Here is an 18930-nt window from a genome sequence, read left to right on the forward strand (position 1 = left end):
TAGTGACCACAATATAATACATTTTCATTTATCCTTTAACAACATGTTTAGTAGAGGAGCTACAAAAACATGAAACGTCAGAAAGGCCAATTTTCATGGGCTAAGGGGTGACCTTAACCCCTTAGTGACCAGCCTATTGTAGGCCCTAATGACTAAGCAATTTTTTTTCACATTTTTATATAGTCACATCCAAAAAGCTTTATCTTTTTTATTTTTCCGTCGACATAGCTGTATGAGGACTTGTTTTTTGCGAAATTAGTTCTTTTTTAACTGTATCATTTTGGGGTACATATCATTTTTTTATTAACTTTTATTAACTTTTTTTGGGGGGAATAGAAAAAGAAACCTGAAATTCCGCCATTGTTCTATGCGTTTTAAATTCACGCCATTCACTGTGTGGTGTAAATAACACATTACCATTATTCAATGGGTCGGTACGATTATGATGATACCACATATGTATAGTTTTTTTTATGTTTTACGACTTTTACGCAATAAAAACTCTTTTGAACTAAAATTATTTGTTTTTGCATCGTCGCTTTCCAAGAGCTTGCTTTTTTACTTGATGATATGCAGTTTTGAGTGGTACTGTTTTGAGATGCCGGGGACTTATTGCTTAACTTTTTTATTATGACTTTTTTGGGGGCAATGGAAAAAAATAGCAATATTGCCGTTGTTTTTTTGCGTTATTTTTACGGCATTCTTCTTGCGCTTTAAGTTACATGTTAATTATATTGTTTGGGTCATTACAGTCGCAGCGATACCATATACAGTGGAGGAAATAAGTATTTGATCCCTTGCTGATTTTGTAAGTTTGCCCACTGTCAAAGTCATGAACAGTCTAGAATTTTTAGGCTAGGTTAATTTTACCAGTGAGAGATAGATTATATATATAAAAAAAAAAGAAAATCACATAGTCAAAATTATATATATTTATTTGCATTGTGCACAGAGAAATAAGTATTTGATCCCCTACCAACCATTAAGAGTTTAGCCTCCTCCAGACCAGTTACACGCTCCAAATCAACTTGGTGCCTGCATTAAAGACAGCTGTCTTAAATGGTCACCTGTATAAAAGACTCCTGTCCACAGACTCAATTAATCAGTCTGACTCTAACCTCTACAATATGGGCAAGACCAAAGAGCTTTCTAAGGATGTCAGGGACAAGTTCATAGACCTGCACAAGGCTAGAATGGGCTGCAAAACCATAAGTAAGACGCTGGGTGAGAAGGAGACAACTGTTGGTGCAATAGTAAGAAAATGGAAGACATACAAAATGACTGTCAATCGACATCGATCTGGGACAAAATCTCACCTCGTGGGGTATCCTTGATCCTGAGGAAGATGAGAGCTCAGCCGAAAATTACATGGGGGGAACTTGTTAATGATCTCAAGGCAGCTGGGACCACAGTCACCAAGAAAACCATTGGTAACACATTACGCCGTAATGGATTAAAATCCTGCAGTGCCCGCAAGGTCCCCATGCTCAAGAAGGCACATGTACAGGCCCGTCTGAAGTTTGCAAATGAACATCTGGATGATTCTGAGAGTGATTGGGAGAAGGTGCTGTGGTCAGATGAGACTAAAATTGAGCTCTTTGGCATTAACTCAACTGGCCGTTTTTGGAGGAAGAGAAATGCTGCCCATGACCCAAAGAACACTGTCCCCACTGTCAAGCATGGAGGTGGAAACATTATGTTTTGGGGGTGTTTCTCTGCTAAGGGCACAGGACTACTTCACCGCATCAATGGGAGAAGGGATGGAGCCATGTACCGTCAAATCCTGAGTGACAACCTCCTTCCCTCCACCAGGACATTAAAAATGGCTCGTGGCTGGGTCTTCCAGCACGACAATGACCCGAAACATACAGCCAAGGCAACAAAGGAGTGGCTCAAAAAGAAGCACATTAAGGTCATGGAGTGGCCTAGCCAGTCTCCAGACCTTAATCCCATCGGAAACTTATGGAGGCAGCTGAAGATCTGAGTTGCCAAGCGACAGCCTCGAAATCTTAATGATTTACAGATGATCTGCAAAGAGGAGTGGGCCAAAATTCCATCTAGCATGTGTGCAAACCTCATCATCAACTACTAAAAATGTCTGACTGCTGTGCTTGCCAACAAGGGTTTTGCCACCAAGTATTAAGTCTTGTTTGCCAAAGGGATCAAATACTTATTTCCCTGTGCACAATGCAAATAAATATATATAATTTTGACAATGTGATTTTCTGTTTTTTTTTTTTATATACTCTATCTCTCACTGGTAAAATTAACCTAGCCTAAAAATTCTAGACTGTTCATGTCTTTGACAGTGGGCAAACTTACAAAATCAGCAAGGGATCAAATACTTATTTCCTTCACTGTATGTGTACCTTTATTAAATTTTTTACACTTTTACTAAGTAAAACCACTTTTTATGGCAAAAAATATATATATTTTTTTTTTACTGTAATCTTTATTAATCATATTTATTTAACATTTATTACTTATTTTTTTAGTGCCACTAGGGAACTGCACTATGCAATCTTTTCATCGCTGCTATAATGCTTTGGTATACCAGAGCATTATTGCATGTCAGTGTAAATCTGACAGGCAACTGAAAACTGAAAGTGTTGGCCCTTGTCAAAAATAATAAAGTATAATGGTGGAGGAGAATGAGGAAAAGTCCAATCTATTAAACACCTTTTTCTCTACTGTATTTACACCTGAAAATACAATGTCAGATTACATGATTAGGGACAAAGTAAATTCTCCACTACATGTTTCTTGCTTAACCCAGCAAGAAGTGCAGCGCCGCCGTAAAAAAACACAAAAATAGACAAATTACCTTGTCTGGATGGTATACACCCCTGCGTTCTGCAGAAATTAAATACTGTGATTGACAGACCTTTATTTCTGATGTTTAAGGAGTCTATCATGACTAGGTCTGTTCCACAGGCGCATTGCAAATGTGGTGCCAATATTCAAAAATAGTTCAAAAGGTGTGCCCGGAAACGATAGACCTGTAAGTTTAACCTTCATTGTGGGTAAAATATTTGAGGGTTTTCTAGAAGATGCTATTCTCGAGTATCTCCATGCAAATAAACTGTTAACGCAGCATCAGCATGGGTTTATGAGGGATCGGTCCTGTCAATCTGATTAGCTTCTATGAGGAGGTAAGTTCTAGACTGCACCTGGGTAAGGCTTTGGATGTGGTGCATCTAGACTTTTCAAAGGCGTTTGACACTCTGCTGCATAAAAGGTTGGTATATAAAATGAAAATGCTGGGACTGGGGGAAAATATGTGTAATTGGGTCAACAACTGGCTCAGTGATAGAAAACAGAGGGTGGTTATTAATGGTACATCCTCAGAGTGGGTCACAGTTACCAGTGGGCCTCTACAGGGGTCAATATTGGGCGCTCTTCTTTTTAATGTTTATTAATGACATTATAGAGGGTTTACAGAGTATAATTTTAGTATTTGCAGATAATACTAAGCACTGTAAAGTATTCAACACAGAGGAGGATATTGTAATACTACAGAGGGAATTGGGGAAGCCTATGGTTTGGGCAGAGAAATGTCAAATTAAATTTAATGTGGATAAATGTAAGGTTATGCACTTGGGCCGAGGAAACAGATTTCATATTTATGCATTAAATGGTAAAACACTGGGTAAAACTACCACTGAAAAAGATTTGGAGATATTGGTGGACAGTACATTTACCTTCATCAACCAGTGCCAGGTAGCTGCTGCCAAGGCAAATAAAATTATGGGATGCATCAAAAGAGGCATAGATTCTCGTGACAAGAAGATAAGGTAGTTTTGTCTCCATACAAATCATTAGTCAGACCGCACATAGAATGAATAAGAAGGACATGGCTGAACTGGAATGGGTGCAAAGAAGGGCGACCAAGGTAATCAAGGGAATGGGTGGATTGCAGTACAGAGAAAGGTTATCAAACTTGGGGCTATTAAGTTTAGAAAAAAAACGGCTTAGGGGCGATCTAACTACAATGTACAAATATATAATTTGACAGTGCAGAGATCTTTCCAATGATCGTTTTACACCTAGGCCTGTAATGAGGACAAGCGGGCATCCTCTATGTCTAGAGGAGAAAAGGTGTCACCATCATCACAGACAGGGATTCTTTACTGTGAGAGCAGTGAAATTATGGAACTCTGACAAAGGATGTTGTGATGGTTGAACAAGTTCTAGAAGGGCCTTGATGCCTTTCTTGACAAATATCGTATTACAGGTTATGAGTACTAAGTTCTGGAGATGGGATGTTGATCCAAGGATTTATTCAAAATTTTTATATTTGGAGTGAGGGAGGAACGTTTCTCCTAATGAGGCAATTGACATCAACCTCATGGGGGGTTTGCCTTCCTCTGGATTAACACGGTAGGATTATAGGTTGGACTTGATGGACCTGTGTCTTTTTTCAACTTTATCAACTATGTAACTATGTAACATAATGTACTGGGAGCCCCTTCCCTCTGATGTCGTGGTCGCTATAGACCACGGCATCTGTGTTTTTATCTGGCCGGGATCAGAGTTATCTCCGATCCTGGCAGCTGGAATAAGTGTTTTAGCCGGGTTTCAGCTGTTTGATGGCTTTTACAAACCTCCCAAAATCGTGCAAAACTTGTCTAATCTTGCCTTACATCTTATTTTTTTTGTACACAGCTTCTTTACATCTATCTTCAAATAGTACATACTACTGTATATCTAGAAATTACTTTTATAACTAAAGTGACTACATTTAAGTTGTTCTTGGGCACATGAGACCTTAAAGGAACAGTGTCATCACAAATTATTTTTTTATATGTTAAAGATGTTAGTGCTTTATTAAAAACGTTTATATTTATTTGTGTGTTTGTGTTTTACTTTTTCTTATTTTTACACTTTTTCTTCCCTATGGGGGCTGCCATTTTTTGTTCCATTTCTGTATGCGTCGATTAACGACACATACAGACATGGAATACGGCAGCCACAGTCCCATAGGGACTGCGAACGGGTCCCGTCCCATTCACTTCTGTGTACGGAGTCTGTGTGGGAACTGCGCATGCGCCGCTCCCACACAGTCCAATTTGAAATTGGCGCCGTCCGGCGCCATTTTCCTGTGGACCGGAAGTCGCGGCCGGACAGTAATATTACTACTTCCGGTCGCGGCTTCCGGACTTGTGCACTTGGACCAGCGGCAGCAGACGGAGCGGACGGGCCGGAGGGAGCCGCGGCGGCAGGAGCAGGTAAGAGATTTCAATGTATGTTTGTGTTTGTGTGTGTTTACTACTGTATGTAAACCTACTACACTGTGTGTTAGCTCAAAAAATGGCGACACACAGTGTAGGAGGTTACACCGTTCAAACCCCTCGTTTATCCCGGCACTAGCCAGGATAAAGGAGGGGGGGATGCTGAGAGCTCACTAGAGCGAGGGCTTTTTACCCAATTTTGCAATGCTGCAATTTTGGGAATAGCTCCATCTAGTGACCAGAAATCGGAAATATTCTAAATTAGAATTAATTTATAATATTTCCTGACTCGTGAAAAAAATAAAAAAAATTTGAACAATGTTTAATCACCCACACACTAAATGTTTAATTAAAAAAAAACAAACATGTTTTTCTGGCAACACATTCCCTTTAAATAGCATAATGTATAAACATATCTCTAACAACTATACAAAAAAAAATAGGAATTGTTGATTAGAATATGATGGGAGCAAGTCACAGAATCTCTGCCTGTCTTCCTTTAGGAAATGTGCTTTTCTTAGCTTGTACGAGAAGAAAGGTTAAGACAGAATGGGGCAATTCTTGCTCGAATAAGCCAGAATTATTGTGGCTTTATGATGGTGCAAAAAGCAAAAAGTGGTTTAAAGTAAGCCAATCAAAAGGGGGCATAAAGTTAGACAGTGGTTTTTAAAGATGTGCCAAATTTATCATCCATGAGCCCCTGTGATATATTTGGTGCAACCAGCGTAATTCTAATCTATCTAAATTTAAGACTGTATTTAAAAAAAAAAATCAGCCTGAATGTATCATAAAGTATTGTCAAGTGCTTAAAGGAGTAATAAAAAAGAAAATGATTAATTCACACATGCAGTTTTTGATGCAATTTTTACAAGCCAGGAGTGGTTACATGCAAAAGGACAGATAAGTCTTTAATTTATACATGTTCTACCTGTAAGATCCACTTCAAGCTTTAGCTAAAAAATAAATTAAAAAAAAGTGCATTTGTAATTCTAGCCTAATACTTGGTTTTATTGCCGTTTTTGGTGTATTTTTGGCTCCGTTTTTTTTTAGTCAACCACAGGAGTGCATACGAGGAAAGTAGATGCATGAGTTTTTTCGTTATACCTTTCCTTCCTTTTTTATGTAGTTCTGCCTGTGGCTTAAAATACGAAACTAAAAACTGCATTAAAACTGTTCACACGTAGCGTAAATACTGCAGATTTTCCGCAACAGATTTCATTGCGGAAAATCCGTAGTATAATACAGTAGCAGCAAAGTGGATAAGATTTGAACAAATCTCATCCACACGCTGCGAAAATCAGTAAATCATAAGGGAGGAAAAATATTTACCTGGTCTGTGGTTTTTTAATCTGCAGCATGTCAATTGTATTTGCATAATTGCTGCTTTTTTGTTATGGGTTTCCCCCATTGAATTCAATGGGGAGGTAAAGCCCGCAACAAATAGCAGATGTGATTTTTTTGCGGCGGAACATCTGTGATTCTTATACTTACCCACAATTCTGTGCTTCTTTGTCCAGGCCGGACTCCTGGGATGAAGTTTCATATCATGTGACCACTGCAGCCAATCGTATCCGCCATGTGTGAACATACCCTAAGGCCTTAATTACACGAACGTGTTATTCCGCCGTGATACGCAAGTGATTTTCACACGCGTCTCACGGACCTATGCTAGTGAATGGGGCCGTTCACACTGTCAGTGGTTTTCACGCAGAGTATGTGCGCTGCGTAAAATTCACGACATGTCCTATACTTGCCTGTGTTTCGCGCAGCACGTACCCATTGAAGTCAATGGTTGCGTGCAAATCGCGCACAGCACACGGAAGCACTTCCGGGTGACGCGCGTGATTCACGCTACAGCTGGTAAAGAAGAGAAGGGAAACATAAAATCCCCATCTTCTTTACTGTGTCATCACATAAAAAGGGAGTGTCATAATGAAGCCGTCACACACCATATACACATGTCACACTGAACTTTTGCGCGCGCAAAATGCAGCGTTTTTTTGCGCGCGCAAAATGGACACGCACGTGTGAATAAGGCCTAAGCCTGTTTCACAGCTGCCTGTATTAAAACAGCAACACCTGATGCCCTGTGGTTTTATTAAAGTCAAACTTAGATCCTCACTGGATTCTATGATGATTTACAGTATATTAAGTACTACCATGGGGCTTTAGGTGTTGTAGCAAAATTACGGATGCTAAATTGTGGCAATTTTGAATCTGTGCTAAACCAAACTTAGAAAGAAGCATTCCAAAATTTGAAACTTATTCTTGCTAAAAAAAAGAGACAAAAACAATCCACTGTCATCCAACTGCTATTTGCTCCATGTACATACTTAAAACATCCAACTAAAGTAGTGGCAATGACAACGCTAGTCTGACGGATATTTCATGCGTTTACTCGCAGTAGGAATGTTATGTGCTGCTAATACTAAATTCTTAAAGCCAGCCGGTTTTCTTTATGCAGCAGAATGATTAGAGGATGACATTAATTAATGGAGGATAGAATCTATTATTAGCACAATAGTGTAATGAAAGGGATCAACGTGAATACCTAACTAATCCACATTTCTTTCCTCTTCAAATTATATAAATCCCCCTGGTCTCAGTGATGTTCACCTCTTATCCCAAGACATCACATCACTTATAACAAGAAAGATTAAAAACCTTCAGTCATCTGCCACAGTTACATCTGACTGTGAAGATTATTTTGCTGCTCATAGATAGCTGCTAATATAGGTAAGGGATATGAATATGCTGTTATATGTAAGCGTAACATGTTTTTATGGCTTTTCAGTGCTGTTTTTTTGTGTCGATTTTGATTTAGGGTCATTTCTGGCATCCTATAGAGAAGCTTATGGGGAAAAACTGGCTGAAAAAATTTCATACTTAAAGCATGCTGTGTTTGGGGAAAAAAACGACCCACTAACCATAAGGGTATGTTCACACAGAGTATTTTCAGCCATTTTTCGGGCCGTAAGCGTCCCGAAAAAAGGCTGAAAAATTGGAAGCAGAACGCCTCCAAACATCCGCCCATTGATTTCAATGGGATAAACGTCGTTCAGTTCTGACGGGGCGTTTTTACGGGCCCGTTTTTCAAAAAACATGCATGTCACTTCTTCAGCCGTTTTTTGAGCCGTTTTTCATAGACTCTATAGAAAAACAGCTCAAAAACGCGACTTTAATTAAAAAACGTCTGCAAATCAGGAACGGTTTTCCCTTGAAAACAGCTTTGTATTTTCAGACGTTATTTTTTTGTGTGTGCACATAACCTACGATTGCCTCAAAAATGCTTCAAACTAAAATGCAGTGCATTTTATATTTTACTGTTGAGTTTAATGGAACATCTGGCCACACTAAAAAAAAATGCATAACAAAATGCTGTTAAAGACTCCATTAAAAACACCATGAATGTGCAGCAAAATGCTTTATTTGAATCCGGTCTAATGTGTATGCACCCTGCTATTTTTCCTGTTGTTTCTGACCCAATGATTGATATTTTGGCAAAATTGCATGAAAAAAAAGAAACCAACGTTTTTTCGGACCCTGTACAGTGGCAAACAAAATGACTATGGGTCCATATAATAGAGCTATAGGCTCCTCCATGTGGTACTGTATACTCCCCTACAAACAATGGGTGGAGACAGAAAAACAGGGATCAGTAAGGCGATCAGGTGTACGAGGTCTTAGGCACGAACGTGTTTTTGCGGCTGCAATCCACCCGCAAATCTGCGGGTGAATTGCGGTCGTATTTATTACTATGGGCCCATGCATACGACTGTGGTTTCCAAGGTCCGTGCATTGCCCAGGAGCCTGGACCGCAAAAAGATATGACATGTCTTATTACGGCCGCATTTTGCAGTCTAGGCTCATTGAAATGAACGTAAACGGCCATGTGCACGGCCCGTGATTTGTGCCCGTCAGAACTGGCAAATCACAGGCCGTGAACAACACTACGGTCGTGTGCATGAGGTCTTAGGGACATATGTAGAGAGCAGTTCAATAGTGCAAAGATATGTGGCAGACATTGCAATATCACAAAGGGACAAATTACATCCCTGCATGTCCATGTTTTAATGTTTCATACTTTACATTTCATTTAGCTAGGAGCACCTGACTGCTCCAATAAATACAGAACATTAATAGAAGTGTTTGATATTGCAAAATAAATATTTCTGTTACTTGATTCTATGAACAGTTGTTCATTTTTTTTACTCTTTGTTCTGCGTTCTTTCTTCTATTATTGCCCTCTTCTAAACTTGTGCTGCAATTATACAGTATCTACAGGGTTAATTTTGACCTGATTAGAAATTGAATGCCATACAGGAAATCCTAGTTCAAGAAGATGATAAAATCCCCATTTACCTATGCTCTAAAACACTGCGGCTTTTATTATTAGGTTACAAAAGATCAAGATTTATGTTCACACTAATGTCAGTCTCATTTCCATTTATATTAAACTAGTATTTGTTTTAAAAAGAAGCACACGACTGAAAGGAAACTTCCCAAATCTCTGTTTGTTCAGCTTGTAACATGCACAACAGCAAATTCAATCTTGTTAAGAGGCTCATTCTTCCATTGTGTTGTTCAGCTGAATTGCAAGAAAGTTCAATTGGGTTCTCATTTATTTACTGAAAAGAACATTTTAGTAGGTGGGTGAGGCTGGCAGCACTGAGGATCAGAATGGTGTATTTTTTGTTATGTAAAACTGTTTTTGTTTTTTTCTTTCGTATATTTAATATACATAGTATAGTTAATTCAGTATGAATTTTTGATCACCTTGAAACTTGCAGCTTGGTGGGTCTTTAATTTTACATCTTTGTACGGACTGATCGTGCTATATCTTGAGCTGTAAGTCTTGTTCACATTTGGCACTTGCTGAATATCTATGACGTGGTATTATTTCTTATTAAGAGCCTTGTTCACATTTGCGTTCGGCTTCCGTTCATCTGTTTCTTTCAACCTTTCCATCACAGGAACAGATGAATGGAAACTATCACTTCCATTTGCACTACCATTGATTTCAATGAGAAAGAGTGGCAAAAAAAAAACACACGGTGCCAATAATGGTACGGATCTCCAGGAGAGTTTGTGAATAAAAGTTTGGATTATACAGACGTTGTTACAGTTGGGAAAAATCCATAGAACCGCTGCAGTCAGGTACACAAAAACCCGAAAACTTGTGAGAACGTTGCCGCTGGGAAGGCTAGTAGAGGAGAGAAAAAAAAAATTTTGGGTCAAAAATTAAATAAGTGGTGAACCTTAATGGTGCTGCTGGTGTAAGGTTTAGAAAGCAAAAGGAGATATATGGATACAAAAAGGCTTTAATGCAAGTGGCTACGCGTTTCAACGCCGGACTAGCGTCTTCATCAGGCCAAACATTCATGTTTGGCCTGACACTGCCATTGTTGTTGCTGAGCTGCTTGCGTTTTTGCTAACAGTTCTGCAATTCCTTGTAATGAACTATATACAGGAAGCACCTAACAAACTTCAACACCAGTGGAAACTGTGTCCATAAACTATGTGTGTAAAAAAAACTCATCAGAAGTGCATTACAGAGACAAAAAATGCATGCGGTTTTGAAACGCAACAAAACTGTATGGCCTTACCCTTATTGAGAGAAGCAATCCCTTCGCCTCTGACAGGCTGTTGTGTATGCAGGTATAAAGAGCAGCCTGTCAATCACTGGCCTGAAGGTCGGGGGGAGGCAGGGAGGGGCGAAGGGAATGCAAAGGGTATGCTCATCTTCAACTAATAACTATGAATCTGCTGTTTACTTTCAGCGCTCCTATTAGCCAAATGGCACAACATTTTTTGGTTGCTCTTTTGGATACTAGAAGTACAGACCTGTAGCTGAAATATACTGCCCTATGTAAGCTGAAAGATCGGCTATAATATGTATTTTAGAATTCGCTAGAAGTAAAAATGCAGATTATGTGTCATCTAATATAAATTAGAACCTAAAATTTTTTTGGCCTCCCTCACACATTTTTTTTGTGCATTTGTTGCCATTAGCCGTTACCTGCTATATTTGATGGCATGTGTGCTCCTACAGGACTACGCTGCCATATTTTACTGTGACAGGATCTAAAACAATCATTCAAATCTGGTAACACAGCGCTCATATTGTGCTCTGTATTCCCCAATGTAGAAGCTGCTTATATTCAAGCGGTTGCCAGACAAATCTGTGACATCATTGATGAAGTCACAGGGATTCCTGATGGCAAAAGAGTCTAAGGCTGGGTTCACACGTGGCGGAATTTCACTTAAATTCCGCTGCGGACACTCCGCAGCGTTAATCCGCAGCGGAGCCGTTTGTCCATTGACTTACACTTTAATTTAGCAGTGTTCGTTTAGACGAGGCGTAAAATTCCGCTGCGGAGCATAGGCTGCGGAGCGGAATATGGTGTCCGCAGCATGCTCTGTCTGTTGCGGAGCAGTGGCGGACTCATGGCGGAATTTCTCCATTGACTTCAATGGAGATTCAAAGTTCCGCAATGAAGTCCGCAGCTGTCATGCACATGTCATGTGTGCTGCGGATGCGTCTTGCTTTTTTAACTTGACATTTCTTCATTCTGGCTGGACCTATGTATTTCTAGGTCTACAGCCAGACTGAGGAAGTCAATGGGGCTCCCGTAATGACGGGAGCGTTGCTAGGAGATGTCAGTAAATAGTCACTGTCCAGGGTGCTGAAAGAGTTAAGCGATCGGCAGTAACTGTTTCTGCACCCGGGACAGTGACTACCGATCCCAATATACATGTATCTGTAAAAAAAAATGAAGTTCGTACTTACCGAGAACTCCCTGCTTCTGTCTCCAGTCCGGCCTCCCAGGATGACGTTTGAGTCTAAGTGACGGCTGCAGCCAATCACAGGCCAAGCACAGGCTGCAGCGGTCACATGGACTGGCGCGTCATCCAGGGAGGTCGGGCTGGATGCCGAAAGAGGGACGCGTCACCAAGACAACGGCCGGTAAGTATGAAATTCGTTTACTTTCACTAGGGAAAGTGCTGTCCCTTCTCTCTATCCTGCACTGATAGGGAGAAGGGAAGCACTTTTCCCGCAGTCCGCAGCAGCTAGTCCGCATCAATTTTCTGCACATTTTGTGCAGATCCGCAGCCGTAATCCGCAACCCGGATTAGGTGCGGCATTGATGCGGACAGTTGCGGAGGAAATCCGCCACGTGTGGTCATGCCCTAAAGGACATGCAGAGAAGATAATCCGTGACTTCTCTGCATGCTCCTGCATACAAATCACTACTGATCACAGCGATCATTTTATCATTTTTTTCAGTGCTATGTATATGGGACATAAATAAATAAATTCATATATAAAATAAATAATTAAAAAAGCTGCAAATGTCTGATTCTAGAGTTGGGTTAATGAAAATCATGACCCCTATTGTGACGCACTGTTAGGTAGCGATACAATGGCATTTATTTCTACATTTCCTTTAAGGGATAAGGACATTTAAATGGTTCAAACAAATATTTGTATGGGAGTACGGAGAAGCTTTCCCTAGTTGTAAAACTATACATTTGTTATTCATTGTAATTTTATCAAAACATTAACATTTATTTTATCTTTCCTTGTCCTCTTCAGTGATACATGGTTATGTATGTAAAATAAGTAATTGTTATTATTATTATTATTATTATTATTAATAATAATAATAATAATTATAATAATAATAATAATACCATGATTAGTTCATTATTAATTCTCATATTGTTCTATCGTTTCTATACAAGGAGAGACAAGAAAGGGTTAAAGCTATAAAATATGACTGCTAGAAAGCAGGAATTTTCATTCTCACTGTTACAGTAAGATACTGTACATTTTGCATTGTGCCTCAGGCAGAAAGATGTAGCTTACCAAGTCATATCACTATTTGTACAGGCAATCACTCATCAGTTTTAGCGACAACAAAAGTTTCAGTCATGTTTTCCCTGTGAGAGGCAATAGCCGGGTCAAATATGCTGTCACTTGTCAGCGCTAATACAGTTCGGGTGGTGTGTGCTCTCCGAGTAAAATAAGAGTGAGTGAATCCTTAATGATTTGTTAGCGCTGGATCTCTGGAAAGATTTTTTATGATCCATGGTAATATACATGCCCACATTTTTTTTCTCAGTATATTCTAAAGAACAAACAAAGGTTCTGTCTAAATAGTATGCTTGTATACTATACACATACACTTATAGCTTTCTGACAAGGTCACCTTGGCATTGCATCTGTCATTGTATTGCCAAGCCACAAAATAAATAAAGAGCTTCATGAAATAGATTATGGCGCCAAAGGCCATATGAATAACAAATGATTTCATATGCCAGCAGTATATATGCGGTTACGGAAAATAATGAACAAGGAATAGGTGCAGTTGCTGCTTCCAATTCTGATCTTCTGTCAAGGAAGAGAGGTTTGCAGTATATTAAACCAAAATCTGAATTTTATTAAGTGACTCAGTAAGTCTACATTGTTGTGTTTACGATTTTTGTTGCATTAATGGAAATATTTTACCTTTTCGTAAATTAGAAGCATTGCTAGGTTATAATATGTTTGCTTGGAAGTATTGAACTAAGGCACTTCTTTATTTCTTTTTTTCTTTTTTAGGAAATTAACGAGGGGTAAGCAAAAGAGCTCTCTTCCGAAAGGCAGAAAACTGTTTCTCTAATGCCATCTATAGTTGCCTGACATCGGCAAGTTCTGCTGATTTTCGCGTTTCATGTATGTCGCATATATTAATACAACGCAATAAGTCTCTCTGACTTGCTGGCAGCTGCGATAATGCGTTAATACCCAGAACTTCTGCAAATCTACTAAACCAGACTTACTTTTATGTATAGCTAAGTTCAGTTGTATAGAACCGCAAGAGACCCGGGCATTGCGGCCGCAAGGTCGGGTCCCCACAAGTCGAATATGCAGCGTAAAAATCACGCAGTCTGTCCAAACTGGGACCCGCAGTACAGTCCGTCCGAAAAATCGCACCACACCGTGGTGCGTTTTTTCAGACTGATTTTCCGGTGTGGAAAATGCTCTTACTTACCTAGGCCGTTGTTATGGCGACTCGTCCCTTCTGTGCAGTCCGGTCCGGCCTCCCGAAATGATGCTGCAGCCCATGTGACCTTTGCAGCCTATGATTGGCTGCACTGGTGGTCACATGGGCTGCGACGTCATCCCAGGAGGCCGGCCTTCTGACGTCATGCAGGGCAGCATCCTGCTACATTTCATTCCATGTGACCGCTGCTACAGCCTGTGAATGGCTTCAGTGGTCACATGGGATGCAACGTAATCCCAATGGATGAAGAAACACAGACTTTTGGGTAAGTGTGTTTTTTTTTCTTTGTCCTTAATTGCGTTTTTTGCGGCATAATCGCTGCAAATACACGGTAAAAATTGCAACACCTGGCTTTCTGTTGCGGGTTTTGCATCCCCATTGAATTCAATGTGGAAAACCCGCGACAGAAAATCAACTAAAACGCAGCATAAATTGACATGCTGCGAATTTAAATTCCGCACCACAAGTCAAGTGTGGGCATGAGACTTTGCTGCTACTGTAAATGCTGTGGAATTTCCGCACAGAATTCTGTTGCGTAAATTTCGCAGAGATTACGCTACGTAGCAACCTGGCCTAATACAGACGCTAGATTTCACTTGTATTATTACCACGGGACAGCAGCGTAATAGTGTAGTACAACCAATTGTGTTGAATAATAGCTCATTGGTCCGGGAGCTTTAACTGATAGAGATTTTTCAACATTCAAAGTTAGTATAATTTATTGACTTGTGTTCCATTTTTTGGCAACTTTGAGCAAACATTATTATACAATTGAAGATCTGTTTGTTATCCTAGAAGAGACATCATTTTTAATTAAAAATTATATTCAATGCAATCTTGTCAAAGAGGACCTGTCACTTGGTCATATAAGTTAAACTGGTTAAGTGACCTGAATAGTGCTGTCTCCCTGATTCCAGCGCTGTTTTTCTTTCTTTTCCTGGACCCCACTTCCCATTCCAGCGATAAGGCGCACTGTAGTGTGTGCTCCCTCTATTCTAATTTACTGTAGTTAGATAACTATCTTGCATATTGTCATTTTATAACTACTTTGCATATTGTACAAAACAGGGTTGCTAAATCTGTATAACACTATATTTATCTTTTTAATTATTGATTCTTTTTTTATGTTAGTGTTTTATCAGTATGCATTACGCAGGACATTGTGGATGTTTACATATTTAAATATATTTATTTTCATTGTGAACATTTGACCTTATGTTTTTAACGTTAGTTTCTTTACTCACACCGCCATTTTTTAAATGTAATAGTCCATGTATTTATTTATCATTTTATTTTTGGCTGATAAAAAGTTCAGCATTGATATGTGTTGCAACAAAGAATTTTAAATGTCTTTCATTACACTGATATTTTGGTATTATGTTGTTACACTGAGTTTCATATATATATATATATATATATATATATATATATATATATATATATATATATATACACCGCATTCCAAATTATTATGCAAATGTTATTTTTCGCTGATTTTCCTATATAGTCGATGCAAATGACAGTCAGTATAATCTTCAAGGCATCAACCGTTGGAGTATAATGCAAATTTTATTGAACAAATCTCCTAATCATAAAAGATTTTTTTTTAGAAGTAAAAAACTCAAAATGCACTGTTTCAAATTATTATGCACAACAGAGATCAAAACATTTTAAAGGTTGTAAAGAGAACTAAAATGGTAATTTGTTGAATTTGCAGCATCAGGAGGTCATATTTACAGAAATCAAAAGCTCTTTCAATAAAAAAAAACTTAGCAGGCCAAGTTACATGTTAACATAGGACCCCTTCTTTGATATCACCTTCACAATTCTTGCATCCATTGAATTTGTGAGTATTTGGACAGTTTCTGCTTGAATATCTTTGCAGGATGTCAGAATAGCCTCCCAGGGCTTCTGTTTTGATGTGAACTGCCTCCCACCCTCATAGATATTTTGCTTGAGGATGCTCTCTTCTTTTATGCTCATAGCAGCGAATGACACAGAGGTATTCTTTGCAGCATGAGATGGTGCATTGTCATGCATGAAGATAATTTTGCTACGGAAGGCACGGTTCTTCTTTTTGTACCACGGAAGAAAGTGGTCAGTCATAAACTCTACGTACTTTGCAGAGGTCATTTTCACACTGTCAGGGACCCTAAAGGGGCCTACCAGCTCTCTCCCCATGATTCCAGTCCAAAACATGACTCCGCCACCTCCTTACTGACGACGCAGTCTTGTTGGGACATGGTGACCATTCACCGACCATCCACTATCCCATCCATCTGGACCATCCAGGGTTGCACGGCACTCATCAGTAAACAACACGGTTTGAAAATTAGTCTTCATGTATTTCTGAGCCCACTGCAACCGTTTCTGCTTGTGAGCATTGTTTAGGGGTGGCCGAATAATCACTTTATGCACACTTGCAAACCTCTGGAGGATCCTACACCTTGAGGTTCGCGGGACTCCAGATGCACCAGCGGCTTCAAATACCTGTTTGCTGCTTTGCAATGGCATTTTAGCAGCTGCTCTCCTAATCCTATTAATTTGTCTGGCAGAAACCTTCCTCATTATGCCTTTATCTGAACGAACCCGTCTGTGCTCTGAATCAGCCACAAATCTTTTCACAGTACGATGATCTCGCTTAAGTTTTCTTGAAATATCCAATGTTTTCATACATTGTCCAAGATATTGCACTATTTCACGCTTTTCGGCAGCAGAGAGATCCTTTTTCTTTCCCATATTGCTTGAAACCTGCGGCCTGCTTAATAATGTGGAATGTCCTTCTTAAGTAGTTTTCCTTTGATTGGGCACACCGGGCAAACGAATTATCACAGGTGTCTGAGATTGATTACAATACCATCCATGAGTTTAATTGAAAAACGAATAATTAAATGTTTATGACACTTAAATCCAATGTGCATAATCAATTTGGAACGCGGTGTATATATATATATATATATATATATATATATATATATATATATCTCGCAGCATCCTATTCCCAATATGTACCCAACAGCTCCCACTAGGAATCCTAGATATCTTTTTACTATCATCATCGAGTTCATCATCGGGGGTCCAATAGCGGATTGATCCCAGACAATATTGAGAGTAGTAGAACCAGCAGCATTTCTTATGATCTTTCTACAAGCTATTAAATGGTGTTGTGCTACGGCACGACACTACAAGGTGAGTAGTTAAATTTTTAGTCTGTTTTACCACTACTTGTAAGTTTGCTACATTAGATTGAGATAGGTTTTTTTTTTTCCTTTTTCTTTTAAAGGTTATGTATGAACTTAAATATGATCGGTAATAGCTCGATCCTGCAGGACCCGCTGACACTGAAACCATCAGTGCCACTGACCTGACGGATTCAGGTTTCAGCACTAGATAAAGCTGCTCTGTATATAGAATACAAAGTAGCTGTATCTCAAAAAGTAAAAATATTTTTTCATAAAATCTAATTAGAAAGTTACACTAAACACACTACTACACATTTTTATTAAAATAAACAAGAAAAAAAAACTGTTTTCCAAGTTGTACATAGCCTTTAACTTTATAGATTATTACAGTCTCTAGGAATTGATAGAGAACATTTCCTTCAATCAGAGACCAGGGAGTGACAAGGGAGATGCACACAGAGCCTTATCTGTGTTTTATAATGTTAAGGGGGTTTTACACTGGGCGATTATCGGGCAGACAAGCATTTATAGAACGCTCATTGACGATGATTGCCCTGCGATCTGCAGATGAACGAGCAAACGCTAGTTTATCTTCTGATCATATAGTTTTAAATAAGTTAAATATTATCGTTGTCGGTAGCACATCTCCCTGCCGACATGATAAAAATGTATGGGGACGAGCGATCGGAGTAACGACCGCTCGTCCCCATCCATAGCTCGTTCTGACAGGAGCAAACGAGTGCAGATCAACAATTTTGGCCGGTGTAACAGGGCCTTTACTTCCCTTCCTACTCTAGGCCATCAGCAGAACAATAGTACGGTCATCAACTCTACCTTCCTCTAATGGTAAAGAGCTGACTCGTGCTGACCTTGTCCTAGTGGTCTGTGTAAAAACTGGAATAATTAAAAAATTACAGTTTTTAAGTAGACAGCAGAGGAAAACAAATAAATTAATTTTTATGATAAAAATCTGACTAAATCAATGTAATTTTCCGATTATTCATTCCTTTAACTGCTTTATACAAATCATGCTAGAATTATATATAGATATATATATAAATATATATACACATATACAGCATTCCTGTGTGTGTGTGTGTGTAAATATATATATATATATATATATATATATATATATATATATATATATATATATATATATAAAGTCTTCATAGCTTACTGAACATTAATTACTACTTTTGATCATTTCTATTACCATTAAAATCATTAAAAAGATCTGTGACTTTAGATTTATCATAAGACTAGATTTGGCAGTAAACATCTTTGGTGCTTTGAAGTGTAAAATACTTTATCTTCAATGATATGCAAACTTTAATTCAAAATATGATATTGTTCCTGCATCTAAAAGTTGATTCTGAAAGCATCTTACTCAGTTATCAATTATAGACACCGACAGGTTTCTTTTCAAGTACAGTTCGTAAAAAATATCTGGTTTTTTTCTGCTGG

This window comes from Rhinoderma darwinii, chromosome 8 (genome assembly GCF_050947455.1).
Source record: "Rhinoderma darwinii isolate aRhiDar2 chromosome 8, aRhiDar2.hap1, whole genome shotgun sequence".
NCBI classification, from domain to species: domain Eukaryota; kingdom Metazoa; phylum Chordata; class Amphibia; order Anura; family Rhinodermatidae; genus Rhinoderma; species Rhinoderma darwinii.